This window comes from Somniosus microcephalus, unplaced genomic scaffold (genome assembly GCF_052327205.1).
Source record: "Somniosus microcephalus isolate GS21.2 unplaced genomic scaffold, FLI_Smic_1.0 unresolved_chr9, whole genome shotgun sequence".
In the NCBI taxonomy this organism is placed as follows: domain Eukaryota; kingdom Metazoa; phylum Chordata; class Chondrichthyes; order Squaliformes; family Somniosidae; genus Somniosus; species Somniosus microcephalus.
In genome coordinates, this window is record NW_028225187.1 from 25,491,274 (window position 1) to 25,506,862 (window position 15,589).

Below are 15,589 nucleotides of genomic sequence, written 5' to 3' on the forward strand. Positions count from 1 at the left end.
ACAAACCACAGCAGCGGCTTGTCTTTATGACAAGAACGAGTGGGAGTTCTAGTTATCTGATTGTGGCTAACCCAAATGTACATTAGGATATACACTTTCTCTCTCTGTCTCTCTCTGCCTCTAATGTCATCTCTCTCTCTCTCACTATCTACCTATCTATCTCTTTGACTCACTCTCAAGGCACAGAAGATTATTTCAATCGAATCTCACCCCTTGAACGCCGAACAAATATTGCATAAAACATCACAAAGTTTAAAATGAACAGATAGAAAAGTCAAATATCATAACTGAGTTCAAAATAGGCTTCCAACCCACAGTGAAACATAAAGATTAGTTTATTAAAGAAAGATATAGCGCCTTTGACAACCACATGACTTCCCGAAGCAATTTACAATCAATGACGTATTTTTGACATATAGCCGCTGTTGTACTATAGGAATCACTACAGCCAATTGGCGCACAGCAAGCTCCCACAAACTGCAAGGTGGTGATGACCAGATAATCCGTTTTTATTCATATTGGTTGACAAATACATCTTGCTCATCTTTGAAGAGTGCCATTATTTGCTTCTAGCTGAGAGGGCAGTCTCGGCCTCACTGGCGTACAGCCGTTTTTCATACTGACCGGCTCAGTGACAAAAGGGCAGGGGTTAGGAAATATCTAGTCCTGGTGCTCCAGGCACCATGATTGTGGGGGAGGCTTGATGGACCATTTGGTATTTTCCTGTCCCTCACTTTCTAATGTTCTTATCTCCACTCTGGTTGTTTTGCCAATTACCTTAAATCTGCCTCATCTGACTACCAGCTCTCAAGCCATTGGAAACAGTTGCTCCTTATTTACTCCCCCAGAACCCCTTATAATTTTGAACACTTCCATTAAATCGACCCTTAAACTTCTCTGCTCCAAGGAGAATAACCCCAGCTTCTCCACATCACTGAAGTCCCTCATCCCTGGAACGATTCTGGTAAAACTCCTCTGCACCCACTCCAAGGCCTTGCGTTCCCCCCTAAAATGTGGTGCTCAGAATTGGACAGAGTACTCCAGTTGAGGTTGACCAGTGATTTTTAAAGGTTTAGCATAAATTCCTTGCTGAATTGTTTGAATTAATATATAGTTTATGGGCAGAATCCTGATTAATGGAGCTGCCTATATTGGTTAAGTGCATCAACAACGGGTGAATAATTAATCAACAAATTGCTTTTATATTACACCTTATGCTTTATGAGACAAACAAATGAGGCTGAGCAAAAGGAGACAGTAGGACAGATGACCAAAAGCTGAAGAAAGAGGTAAGTTTTAAGCAGCGTCTTGAAGGAGGAGGGAGTGTCAGAGAGGCGGAGACGATTATAGAGGGAATTCAGAGCTTAGGGCCCAGACACCTGAGCGCAATGCCACCAATGGTCCGGCGCAGGAAGTCGGGGGAAGAGCAAGAGGCGATGGTTGGAGTAACGCAGCGTTGTGAGAGTTTTGCACAGCTGGTGGAGGCTACAGAGGGAGAGGCCATCGAGGGATTTGGAAACAAGGATGAATGTTTTAAAATCGAAGTGTTGCCGGACTGGGGGTGATGGGTGAGTGGGAGTTGGTGCGATTTAGGATACTGTTAGCAGCGCTTTGGATCAGCTGAAGTTTACGGAGGATGGTAGGAGGGAAGCTGGGCAAGCTAACATTGGAATAGTCGAGCCTGGAGTTATCAGGGCCATAGTTGCAGCAGCAGATAGGCTGAGGTAGGTGTGCAGACAGGCGATACTATGGAATGAATGTAAGCGACTTTGGGGATGGGTAGGAACGAACCATGGTAAGTGTCTCTATGACCTTTCTATTCTCATTCGCCACTAGTTATAGTGGCAGCATTTTCTGGTACATTGTTCTAGATGATCAGTTAAATACTCGTTTAAAGGAAGTGTTGAGCAATTTAAACAAGGTTTGAGAATCAATGTCTTGGTCGTGGAGGGTTGCACTTTGCGGTTTCATTTTTTGACGGTAATTCGCCCATTATGACCACAAGGGTGATGGAACGGAATATCAGGCAGGGTTAAAAATGCGTGGCCGATGTAATTCTGTCTGTTTGCCCGTATCAACTGAGAAATGTCTACCCCATAATTGCAAGCAGCAGCAGTCACGCCATTTTATAAATTGTTTTCAAAAACAAAGGAAAGGAAAGCGACAGGGGTCATTGAATCGTATCAGGCTGCGACAAAAAAACTGACTTCATCGACAGAGTGCCTTAAGATTTGTTCGTGGTTACATGATGCTCGGCAGTTCAGCCGCGAGACCAGCTTCGGGCCTGCAGTTACAACTCACTATTCTCTAAATGTTGCGAAATAAGGATCCTTATGCAGTCCTGTTGGGGTGAGCTGCGTGTCGTTCAAAAATTCAGTACTCTGATTTGAAAAGTAGGCGTTTCCTTCCTCTTGCCTTGGGCACTCCAGATCCTGGAGTTAAAAAGAGACATATATGTAATTACCTTTACCAATGGTGTGTGTTAATAACATGCAATGCCGTGTTTCAGTGATTGAAATATACATAGAGAAAGGGAGAATGTTATAGATAGAGAGGTAGAAACTGCATGAAAGAGAGAGCAGCAAGCGCATGGGACAGATCTAGGGGGTACAGTAAGATGGTGTCATAGTTATACAGCACAGAAAAAGACCCTTCAGCCCATCATGTCTGCACCGGGCATCAAGCCCCGTCTACTCTAATCCCATTTTCCAGCACTTGGTCCGTAGCCTTGTATGCTATGGCGTTTCAAGTGCTCATCTAAATGCTTCTTGAATGTTGTGAGGGTTCCTGCCTCTACCACCCTTTCAGGCAGAGAGTTCCAGGTTCCAACCACCCTCTGGGTGAAAACGTTTTTCCTCAAAGCCCCTCTAAACCTCCTGCCCCTTACCTTGAAACTATGCCCCCTGGTTATTGACCCCTCTACTAAGGTGAAAAGTTCCTTTCTATCTACCCTATCTATGCCCCTCATCATTTTGTACACCTCAATCTGATCCCCCCTCAGCCTTCTCCGCTCTAAGGAAAACAACCCCAGCCTGTCCAGTCTCTCTTCAAAGCTGAAGCACTCCATCCCAGGTAACATCCTGGTGAATCTCCTCTGCACCCTCTCCAATGCAATCACATCCTTCCTATTGTGTGGCGACCAGAATGGCACACAGCATTCCAGCTGTGGCCTAACTAGCGTTTTGTACAGCTCCATCATAACCTCCCTGCTCTTATATTCTATGCCTCGGCTAATGAAGGCAATATCCCATATGCCTTTTTAACGACTTATCTACCTGTCCTGCTGCCTTCAGGGATCTACGTACATGCACACCAAGGTCCATGTGATCCTCTGTCCTTCCTAGGGTCCTACCATTCATTGTGTATTCCCTTGCCTTGTTTGTCCTCCCAAAATGCATCACCTCACACTTTTCAGGGTTAAATTACATTTGCCACTATTCTGCACATCTAACCATCCCGTCTATATCGTCCTGTAGCCTAAAGGCTTCCCTCCTCGCTATTTACCACTCCATCAATTTTCATGTCATTTGCGAAGTTACAGATCAGACCTCCTACATTCATATCTGGTTATGTTACTGGTCTAGAAATAAAAGGCCTGAAATAATGATCCAGAGACGTGAGTTATAATCCCAGCATGGCAGCTGGGGAATTCAAATTCAGTTATTTAAATAAACGTGGTAAAAAAGCTAGTGTCAGCAATGATGAGCATGAAACTATCGGATTGTCGAAAAAAAATCACTAAGGTCCTTTAGGTAAGGAAATCTGCCATCTTTACCTGCTGTGGTCCATATGCGGCTCTAAACTGCCCGCTGAAATGGCGGCTCACCACCACCTTCTCAAGGCCAATTAGGGATGGGCAATAAATGCTGGTCTTGCCGGAGATGCACACATCGCAGGAACGAATAAAAAAAACAGTACAGCGTCACTTCCGAGATAACATCCAGCTTTACCTGACCACTTCTCTCGACCCCTCCACGGCCTCTAAATTGTCAGACTGCTTGTCCGACCTCTAGTTCTGGATGAGCAGAAATTTCCTCCAATTAAATGTAGGGAAGGCCGGAACATTCTTTTTCAGTCCCGCCGCAAGTTCCATTCCCTAGCCACTGACTCCATCCCACCTGACTGAGGATGAACCAGACTTTTCGTAACCTTGGTGTCATAGTTGACGCTGAAATAAACTTCCGACCACATATCCAAGCCATTAATAAAACCGCCTAATTCCAACTCCGTATCATCACCCATCTCTGCCCTTGCCTCAGCTCATCCGCTGCTGAAACCCTCATCCATGCCTTTGCTAACTCTAGACTTGACTATTCCAATGGACTCCTGGCTGGCCTCCCACATTCCACCTTACGTTAGTTTGAAGTCATCCAAAACTCGGCTGCCCGTGTCCTAACTCGCACCAAGTCGCATTCACCCATCACTCCTGTGCTCACTGACCTACATTTGCTCCCGCTTAAGCAACGCCTCGTTTTCAAAATTCTCAACCTTGTCTTCAAATCCCACCATGACCTCGCCCCTGCCTATATCTGTAATCTCCTCCAGTCCCACAAGTCCCGCCCCCCCAACCAGGTATCTGTGCTCCTGTAACTCTGGCCTGTTGAGCATCCCTGATTATAATCGCTCAACTCTTGGTAGCCGTGCCTTCAATTGCCTAAGCTCTGGAATTCCTTCCCTAAAAAACTCTGCCTCTCCCCCTCCTGTTTCTCCTTTAAGATGCTCCTTTAAACATTTTGTGTTTGACAAAGCGTTGGTCAGCTGCCCTAATTTATCCTTATTTGGCTCGGTGTAAAATTTTGATTGTTCCTGTGAAGCGTGTTGGTACCTTTTACGAAGTTAATGACACCATATAAATACAAGTTGTTGTTGATGTTGATTAATTGCCTGTTATGTGTTTGTGTCTGAGCAACAGGGACAGTGTGTGTGTCAGAGATAAAATTAAATTGTGTGGTTATTTGTCCAATCGGAATTAAACGTAATTTCAGGAGGCAGGGAAAACGATCAGCTGGGAAAGAAGAAGTTCAGGGGTGGTGTTACGTATATTATAAAATTCATATTTGCCAAAGTAATAAAAGGGCAACATGATTGGCAATGGTCCAGCTTCTGTTAGTTACACTGCAGGTCCACACTGCAAAGCATCGCTAATGCCCTGTCTGATGTGATATTCTGTTACGGGCACAACGATTGGAGAATCGATCCCTTTCTGCACCAAAGTTATGCTGCAGCTTTATAAAGCTCTGGTTGGGCCATAACTAGAGTATTGCGTCCAGTTCTGATCATCATACTTTGGGAAGGATGTAATGGTCCTTGAGTGGGTGCAGTGGAGATTTACAAGAATGCTTCCAACGATGGGGGATTTTAGCTGCAATGTTAGTTTGGAGAAGCTGGTGTTGTTCTCCTTGCAGCAAAGGGGGTTGAGAGGAGATTTGGATAGATGTGTACAAGATTATGACGGGTATGGATAAGGTAGATAGAAAAATGCTGTTCCCATTAGCTGATGGTACAGGGATGAGGGGACACAGATTTAAGGTTTTGGGCAAGATATACAGGGGGGATGTGAGGATGAACTTTTTTACGCAGCGAGTGGCGATGACCTGGAACTCGCTGCCAACGAGGGTCGTGAAAGCAGAGATGATCAATGATTTCAAAAATAAATTTAATTACCACATGAGGGAAATAAGCTTGCAGGGCTACGGGGATAGTGCGGGGGAATGGGACTGAATGGCTTGCTCAACAGACAGCCGGTATGGACTCGATGGGTCGAATGCCCTCATTCTGTGCCGTAATAAATCTAATGCCCAAAGTTTGCGATCGCAGGCTTGTGGTTTGCAAGCGCCCCTGGGATCACGTGGGCCAGCCCAAACAATAAAAGGGAAACCCCATTCATACCTTTGTGAGATTTGTACATATGGAATCCCTATAAGTATGAAAAGGGATCACTTAAAACATGCACGAACCCACGAAAACATTTTTTTAAACATTACTTATTTAAAATTAATTAAAATGCAATTTAATTAAATAATTTAAACAATTTATTTTTTTGAAAAAATATGTTTTAACAGGGTTAAAAATAAACTTACATTATTTAACAGGGTTTTTAATATATAAATGAGTGATACAATTTCATTTTTCTAGCTTTTAAAACTTTAATGCTGGTAAAAGCAGGCATAAGAATTTCATACTCATTCAGAAGGCGGAAGTTAGGCAAATAGTGCAACTCTCCACCCGCAGAAGCCCTTCACCCAGGGCTTCGAATGCTAAACTCGGTAGTTGTGCGGCCCCTACGGGCATGTACATACTTCATAAGTAGCGTAGGGGTCGCAAAATATGGCCCTATGTATCCTTGAATTTGACTTAGCTCAACCGGAGCAATGGTTACTGCACCAGAATTAACTTCAGGACTCATCTGGGACACCCCACTATCGAATATATTGCCTGTGGTAAACCACTTTTATCGTTCACTATCGTTACACTATAATTATCACTGTTATATTGTTATCACTGTTCTCACTGTTGTATCACTATACGAGGTCGCCTCTTGTCACACTGTTATACCTGGGCTGACCATCACTGACTCCGCCCACGGCTCCACCTACCTGCCCAGGTATAAAGGTAGTCGACTGGCTGGTATTCCTCCTTGTTGGATCCGATCACCCATGAGGGTGGGCTCTGTTATTTAGTCAATAAAAACCTATAGTTACTTTCCTAACTCGTCGCTTTTCATTGGACGAATTGATAGGTATATCATTGCCCATATATCTAAGGGTTACATAGCGAATTGGCCATATGAATGAGAGTGGAAGAGGGCATCCCAGCATGAGGTATGTCCTTGAGAAATACAGAGAAGTACTTTGTAAAAATAAACTTTAACACTTACATATTATGTCTAAATTGAGATTAGATGATCTGCATTGCATTCAAAAAAGCTACTGTTTCTTTCTCAATGCAACTGCAGGTCCGATTCGACACTGTCATTGTTAGTGCCACATGACTGTTGGAAACTCGTTTTAAAATATACTGACAGTTACTGAAGCATGCGTGCAATAAAGAAATGTTCAAGCCTCGGCCTTTAGGATATCTCCAGGACTTGTAATTTGTGGAGGGGTTGTTTTTAAGAGCAGTATTCAATCTTATTAATGAAGAACTTGAACAGGTACAAAGTGCAACTTCTCCTTCTGGAGGTTGAAAGCTGTGTTTGAAGACACGTGTGCTTTACTTATAGAATTATAGAAATTTATGGCATAGAATTGGGCCATTCGACACATCGTATCTGTTCCGACCGAAAAAGATCAAACCAGCCTAATGCCACTTTCCAGCTCTTGGTCCGGAGCCTTGAAGGTTACAGCACTTCAAGTGCATATCCAAGTATAATCAGATACGATGAGGGTTTCTGCCTCTTCCACGCTTTCAGGCAACGTTTCAGACCCCAACCACCCTCTGGGTGAAAAAAGTTCTCCTTAACTCCCATCTAATCCTTCTACCAATTGCTTTAAATATATGCCCCCTGGTTATTGACCTCTGCCGGGGGAAATAGTCCCTTCATATCCAATCTATCTAGGCCCCTTCATCATTTTATACACCTCAATTAAGTCTCCCCTCAGCCTCCTCTGTTCCAAAGAAAACAACCCCAACCTATCCAATCGTTCCTCATAGCTAACAGTCCCCAGCCCAGGCAACATTCTCGTAAATCCCCTCTGCAACCTCTCTAGTGCAATCACATCTTTCCTGTAATGCGGTGGCCAGAACTGTACGCTGTATTCTAGTTGCGGCTAACTAGTGTTTTATACTCTTCCAGCATTACCTCTCTGCTCTTATATTCCATGCCTCTGTTAATAAAGGCAAGTATCCCGTGTGCCTTCTTAACCAAATTATCTACCTGTCCTGCTACTTCAGGGATCTGTGGACATGCACTGCAAGGCCCCGCTGTTCCTCTGCTTGATTGCAAATGTCTGATCTTCCATAAAGGAATAAATATGGACTGACTTACCTGAGAAAACCTGAAGGAACGTCTCGTGTTCACTGCATCTGTGTAAGGAAGGAGTCGCACAGTTAGGTAGAATAAGCATGCGCAGAATTAACGCTAAGAAGCAAGTACAGGCGCAATATTTCTTGGCGTCCAGTAACCTGTGCCACAGAGAGCATACATGGCATGAGTCCACACCATTGTAGAACTAAAGGGAAGTGATAATTGATTAATAAAACAGTGGGACATATTACTGAGGAAATAGCCTGAGATCACTGATTAACTATTCAATTTAATGAAACCCGTGAGAAAGTTCTTGCAAGTGTAGAAATTCCATCATATAACCTAACACGCCTGTTTAGAAAACATAGACAAACCCTTTATTCCTGTCTCCCTCATGTTCTTATTTAAATGCCCCATAAATACATCTATACTATTCACTTCAACCACTCCCTTTGGTAGCGAGTTCCACATTCTCACCACGCTCTGGGTAAGGAAGCATCTTCTGAATTCACTATTTGATTTATCAATGACTATCTTATTATGCTCTTCCCCACAAGTGGAATCTCTCTCTCTCTCTATCTACTCTATCAAAAGCTTTCATGATTTTAAGGTCATCACCCCTCAGCCTTTATCTTTGGAAGAGAAAAGAGACCCAGCCTATTCATCCTTTCCTTTTATGTATACCCTCGTATTTCTGGTATCAGCCTTGTAAACCTTCTCTGCACCCTCTCCAGTGCCTCTATATCCTTTGTATGACATGGCGACCAGAATTGTACGCAGTACACTAAGTGTGGGCCAACCAAGGTTCGATACGCATTTATCATCACTCCACTACTTTTCAGTTCTTCCCAGACGAGATAAATCCCAGGCTGCTGTGTGAGGCAAGGGAGGAGGTTGCAGGGGCTCTGACACATATTTTCAGACCCTGTCTGGCCACAGGGGAGGTGCCAGAGGACTGGAGGACAGCTAACGTAGTACCATTATACAAGAAGTGTAGTAGGGATAAACCAGGGAATTACAGGCCAGTGAACCTAACATGAATATGGCAGTGAATTTATTGGAAGAAATACTGAGGGACAGATTTAGAATCCACTTGGAGAGGCAAGGATTAATCAAAGATAGTCAGCATGGCTTTGTCGGGGGAGATCATATCTAACCAATTTGATTGCATTTTTCGAGGGGGTGACTAGGTGCGTGGATGAAGGTAGTGCGGTTGATGTAGTCTGCGTGGGCTTTTGATAAAGTCACACATGGGAGACTGGTCAAGAAGGTAAGTGACCATGAGATCCAGGGCAATTTGGCACATTGGATCCAAAATTGGCTTAGTGGCAGGAGGCACAGCGGGACAGTCGAAGGTTGTTTTTGTGATTGGAAACCTGTGTCCATTGGTGTACCGCAGGGATCGATGCTGTGTCCTTTGCTGTTTGTAGTGTACATTAATGATTTAGATATGAATGTAGGAGGTATGATCAGTAAGTTCGCAGATGACAGGAAAATTGGTTGAGTGGTAAATAGTGAGGAGGGAAGCCTGAAGCTACAGGACGACATAAACGGGTTGGTCAGATGGGCAGAACAGTGGCAAATGGAATTTAACCATGAAAAGTGTGAAATGATGCATTTTGGGAGGACGAACAAGGCTAGGGAATACACAATGAATAATAGGATCCTAGGAAGGGCAGAGGATCAGAGCGACCTTTGTGTGCATGTACACAGATCACTGAAGGCAGCAGGACAGGTAGATAAGGTGTTTAAAAAGGCATATGGAAAACTTGCCTTCATTAGCCGAGGCATAGAATATAAGAGCAGGGAGGTTATGCTAGTTAGGCCACAGCTGGAATACAGTGTGCAGTTCTGGTCGGCACACGATAGGAAGGATGTGATTGCATTGGAAAGGGTGCAGAGGAGATTCACCAGGATGTGACCTGGGCTGGAGCGCTTCAGCTATGAAGAGAGACTGGACATGCTGAGGTTGTTTCCCTTAGAGCAGAGAAGGCTGTGGGGTTCCTGATTGAGGTGTACAAAGTAATGAGGGGTATAGATAGTGTAGATAGAAAGGAACTTTTCACCTTAGTAGTGGGGTCAATAACCAGGAAGCATAGGTTCAAGGTAAATTGCAGGAGGTTTGGAGGGGATTGGAAGAAAACATTTTCACCCGGAGGGTGGTTGGAATCTGGAACTCACTGCCTGAAAGGACATTAGAGGCAGGAACCCTCACAACATTCAAGATGCATTTAGGTGAACACTTGAAAGCCATAGCATACAAGGCTGCGGACCAAGTGCTGGAAAATGGGATTAGAATAGATAGGACATCTTGGCCGGCGCGGACATGATGAGCCGAAGGGCCACTTTCTGTGCAGTATAACTCTATGGCTCTATGACTCTAGAAATAAACACACTGCTTGGTATTTGTTTTACGGCCTTGTTAACCTATGTTGATACTTTTAGTGATTTGTGTATTTTTACTCTGAGATTCTTTTGCCGCTGGACCCCATTTAGATTCTCAGTTTCCTAGTAATATGTGACCTCCCTATTTTTCTTAAAACATATAGCACATTACATTTATCTGTGTTGAATTTCATTTGGCAATTATATGCCCATTCTGCAAGTTTATTAATGTCTTCTTCTCATTTCTTACAGTCCTCCTCATTATTGACTGTCCATTCCAATTTGATGTCCTCCACAAATTTTGAAATTGTGCTTTTGATTCCAAATCGAAATTGTGAACAACAGTAGTCCTCGCACCTTCTGCCACTTTGAACAGTTACCATTTACCCCTACTCTCTGCATTCCGCCTTGAAGCCAGCTATCTGTACATTCTGCTACTTGTCCCCTCAGTCCGCATTCCCTGACCTTATCCATAAGTTTATTATGTGGTACCTTACCGGTATTATGTGGTGCATTAGGGTCTATCACACGTTTAACTTGCCGATGTTCCAATATCGTCCATTTCACACGGTTTCCCTAGCCCCCGTACTGGAATCTGATCTACCCATCTCAATTATCATTAGGTTATTTTCAACCTATATGACCGCACCTCCTCCATTTTCACAATCGTATCTCTCAGAAAAGTCTACTTTGATTTTCTCCAAATCTGCACCAATAATTCAAATCTCTGTGATTCTAACTGTAGAATGAACTCCCTCCTTCGCAAGTAATAGCTGGTAAATAGTAAACTACGAGTGTAGAAACATATAGTGCAGACTAAGAACTCAAGAGGGAATTTAGCAGAGGATTGTAAAAATCTTATAACCCATAATAAAAACTTACGTGGATTATTGGTGTTGTCGTCAAATGTGGTCCAAAGATTACCTCTAAATAAAATAAAAACATGTCATGCAGCAAATAACAGATTTTCTTTTGAAGTTTCACAAACTTAGATTAAAAGGCACCCAACCAACAATTCGAATTCAACGATGCTCCATTTATGATCACTCTCAAAGAAGGAAATCTTCATAGCATTATGATATCTTATCTTTTTTTGAGTTCAAGGGACATCCAGAAACACTAAGAAAGGAAATGTTGCAATAGGTTTTTTTTCCCATTTTGCCGAGTTTTTCTAAGCTACTGCTACATTTTCAATGCTATGCAACATGGTAGAAAGCTTTATGCTGCAAATTGATCATTTCTTGCTGGCTTAGCTTATAGATACACTGGTAAACATGTGAGTTCAGCCATTTGATCAACATTATATATTTAGGTGTAAATTCATGGATGACGTTCAGGCTTAGGCTGATAAGTGGCAGATAACATTCTCGCAACATAAGTGCCAGGCAATGATAATCTCCAACAAGCGAGAGCCTAAACACCTCCCCTTGACATTTAGCGGCATTACCATCGCCGAATCCCCAATCATCCACAACCTGGGGGTCACCATTGACCAGAAATTTAACTGGACCAGCCACATAAATACTGTGGCAACAAGAGCAGGTCAGAGGCTGGATATTCTGCGGTGAGTGTCTCACCTCCTGACTCCACAAAGTCTTTCCACCACCTACAAGGCACAAGTCAGGAGTGTGATGGAATACTCTCCACTTGCCTTTATCAGTGCAGCTCCAACAACACTCAAGAAGCTCGACACCATCCTGGACAAAGCAGCCCATTTGATTGTCACCCCATCCACCACCTTAAACATTCACACCCTCCACCACCGGCGCACCGTGGCTGCAGTGTGTACCATCTACAAGATGCACTGCAGTACCTCCCAAACCCGCGACCTCTTCCACCTAGAAGGACAAGGGCAGAAGGCGCATGGGAACACCACCACCTCCAGGTTCCCCTCCAAGTCACACACCATCCTGACTTAGAAGTTTATCGCCGATCCTGCATAGACGCTGGGTCAAAATCCTAGAACTTCCTCCCCAACAGCACTTTAGGAGTTCCTTCACCACACGGACTGCAGCGCTTCAAGAAGGCGGCACACCACCACCTTTTCAAGTGTAACTAGTGATGGGCAATAAATACTGGCCTTATCAGCGACGCCCACATCCCATAAGTGAATTAAAAAATGCCCATTAAGCTGATCTGTGCTTGCCCCAGCTATGTGAGTAACTGAGAAAGGGACAGGGAAGACCACGAGTAACTGTGCACAATTCTTCCAGCAAAACTGGGTACCCATGATAATGTTGTAGGTCTGTTTTAACTTGGATGTGAGACCACAGTCCCGATTTTAACCCAACCTGCTTGGAGGGTACCGGGCGGTCCTTGATTTTAATGAAATGCAAAATCGGATGTGGTATAAAGCCTGCTGGTGCTCCACGGCATTCCACGGAAGTCTGTGTGACCTAGCATTCTCGTGGGCCCATCTGACTTCCAAGCAAGATAAAACCAATCAGTTGGCAAGCCAAACTTTAAATTGACCGCTACCTCGCAATCATTGAGATCTCACCTGATGCAGAAGGTCCACAGCCCAGTACACAGCTACGTTTAACAGTGGCCTGGTGGATCTTATCAACAATGTTATTCACTTATTATTCAATACTCCTAAACTAAATCAGAATCTGAGAATGGCTCCAGGCTAAAATTGATAAATAAGGGCCTATGGAGCAAATCTCCCTGCGTACACGTCGAAAATTTACGTTAATTTATGGAACAGGAGACTTAATCTATTTATGGCTGACTAAAATAGTGAAATTATGAGTACTGCTTGCATTAATTAGGTTTGTATTGACTTGAATGTAAAGTATTAAGGGGTGATCTGATTGAAGTGCGTAAGATGATTAAGTTATTTGATAGGCTCTATTTCCTGTGGTGGTACTGTCCTGAACAAAGGGGCACAAATTTAAAATTAGAGCTAGATCGTTCGGAGGTGATGCCAGCAATCCCATATTGTAGTAAATATCTGGATCTACCTCCCCCAAAATGCAATTGAGGCTAGGTCAATGGAAAGATTAAACCTGAGATTGTTAGATTTGCGAGGGTATACATCTCAGGAAAGGATTAACAGACTGGGTCTCCATTCTCTTGAAAAAAGAAGGCTGAGCGGTGACCTAATAGAGTTTTTTAATATTCGGAAAGGTTTTGATAGAGTGGATAAAGAGAGAATGCTTCCACTTGTGGGGAAGAGCATAACTGGAGGCCATCAAAATGAGATAGTCACCAAGAAATCCAATAGGGAATTCAGAAGAAACCTCTTTATCCAAGGCGTGGTGAGAATGTGGAACTCACTACCACAGGGAGTGTTTGAGGTGAATAGTATCGATGCATTTAACGGGAGGCTGGACAAGCATTTGAGGGAGAATGGAATTGAGGGTGACGCTGATAGATTTAAATGAGGAAAAACGGGTGGAGTCTCGAGTGGTGCATGAACAACGGCATGGACTGGTTGGGCCGAATAGCCTGTATGCCTTATGACCTTTGTAATCCTATATAATTTTTTGACAGGCAAGTGTATTACGGGTTACGATACCAAGGAGGGTAAGTGAAGTTAACATACAGGTCAGCCATGATCTACCTGAATGGCAGAGGAGGCTCGAGAGGCTGAATGGCCTGCTCCTGGTTCCTATGTGCCTATATAACTCGAATATTTCGGCACAATGAACTGCTTCTATTGAGAACAGGGAAAGCTGGAGGAAACTGTTTCTAGGCACGACGTTTACACAAACATTTTACTGTAACTCTCCGCATATCCTGAGCCGTATTAGGAACATTGTAAGATAGTGACATATCACCATTCGCCACTCATTTAGAGCGTGGCTGATCTGTACCTCAACTCATTTTACCCACCTTTGCTCCACATCTTTCGATGTCCGTATCTATCAACAACCTATCGTTCGTAGTACTGAAGCTGTAATTGTTCCCCAGAATCCATAGCTTTTTGGGAGCAAACTCCCAAGGGCAGCACGGTGGCATAGTGGTTAGCACTGTTGCCTCACAGCGCCATGGACCCGAGTTCAAATCCTGCCTCGGGTGGCTGTCTGTGTGGAGTTTGCACATTCTCCCCGTGTTTGCGTGGGTTTCCTCCGGGTGCTCCGGTTTCCTCCCACAGTCCAAAGATTTGCGGGTTTAGGTTGATTGGCTATGATAAATTGACACTTAGTGTTAGGGGGATTAAATACGTGGGGTTACGGGGATAGGGTGGGATATGTAGGGGTTACGGGGATCGGGTGGGATACGTGTCGGTGCAGGCTCGATGGGCCAAAATGGCCTCTATCTGCACTGTGGGGTTTCTGTGATTCTGTGACTCCACATTTCCACTGCCACTGTGTGAAAATGTGATTGCTGATATCATTTCTCAATGGCCAACGCTAATTTCACGATTGTCCCTACTTGTCCTGGATTCCCTCCAGCAGCGGACATAAATTCAATGTAGAAAAAAAAAACGGAGTGACCACGCATTTAGAATTAAAAAAAGGAAACCAATGAATTTAACTCGATGGGAAAAAAATAAAAGAGCCTATTTTTCATTCAGGCACCAACTAAACATGCATTACCACAAACTCGCAGATAATATGTTGTGTACGGTAATATAGTGACTATGTTACCAGTAATAATCCAGATTAATGATTGGAAGACGTAAGTTCAAATTCCAAAAGAGCTGGGGAATTTAAATTCAATTTATATAAACCTGGAATTCAAAGCTATTATCAGTAATGATGACCATGACATACCGGATTGTTCTAAAAATCCACCTGGTTCACTGATGTCCTTTAGGGTTGGAAATCTGCTGCCCTTTCCCGGTCTGGCTGATATGTGACTCACAGACCCACAGCAATGTGGTTGAATCTTAACTGCACTAGCAGGTCAGTCAGCTGCTTTCAAGAAGGTAGCTCACCACCACCTTCTCGAGGCAATTAGGGGCGGGCAACAAATATGACTTTGCTGGTGACGTTCACATCACGTGGATGAATGAATTTTGAAAAAAACAATTCAAAGGAAACAGTTAACTCACGCATCATGTCTTCTCCTCCTCGATTTGGCTGCAATCAAAGAAAAGTTGATAATAGTTTTCTTTTAGGTGTAAAATCAAAGATCGTTAAATGTTGTTATTAGCAGAGAAGCAACGATGAAGCTGTGATGGACGAACTCGCCCACAAATAACGTGAACCAAATTTTAAAATGACCCCCATTAGGTCCAATTTTCAATGTCAGTGGGGGGCGTAGAGCTGGCAGTAACCGATCGGCTGC

The 15,589-nt window shown here is 43.6% G+C and overlaps 1 long non-coding RNA gene across 1 annotated transcript; it reads right to left on the reverse strand.

Moving 5' to 3' along the window:
- Nucleotides 1-317: 317 nt before the first annotated feature.
- LOC147084954 (uncharacterized) lies at nt 318-15,290 on the reverse strand. Its single transcript, XR_015075876.1, has 4 exons — nt 14,189-15,290; nt 11,234-11,277; nt 7,988-8,025; nt 318-2,432 (listed from the first exon to the last, which is right to left on the reverse strand). It is a non-coding gene; the product is annotated as an uncharacterized LOC147084954 (long non-coding RNA).
- Nucleotides 15,291-15,589: the final 299 nt, after the last annotated feature.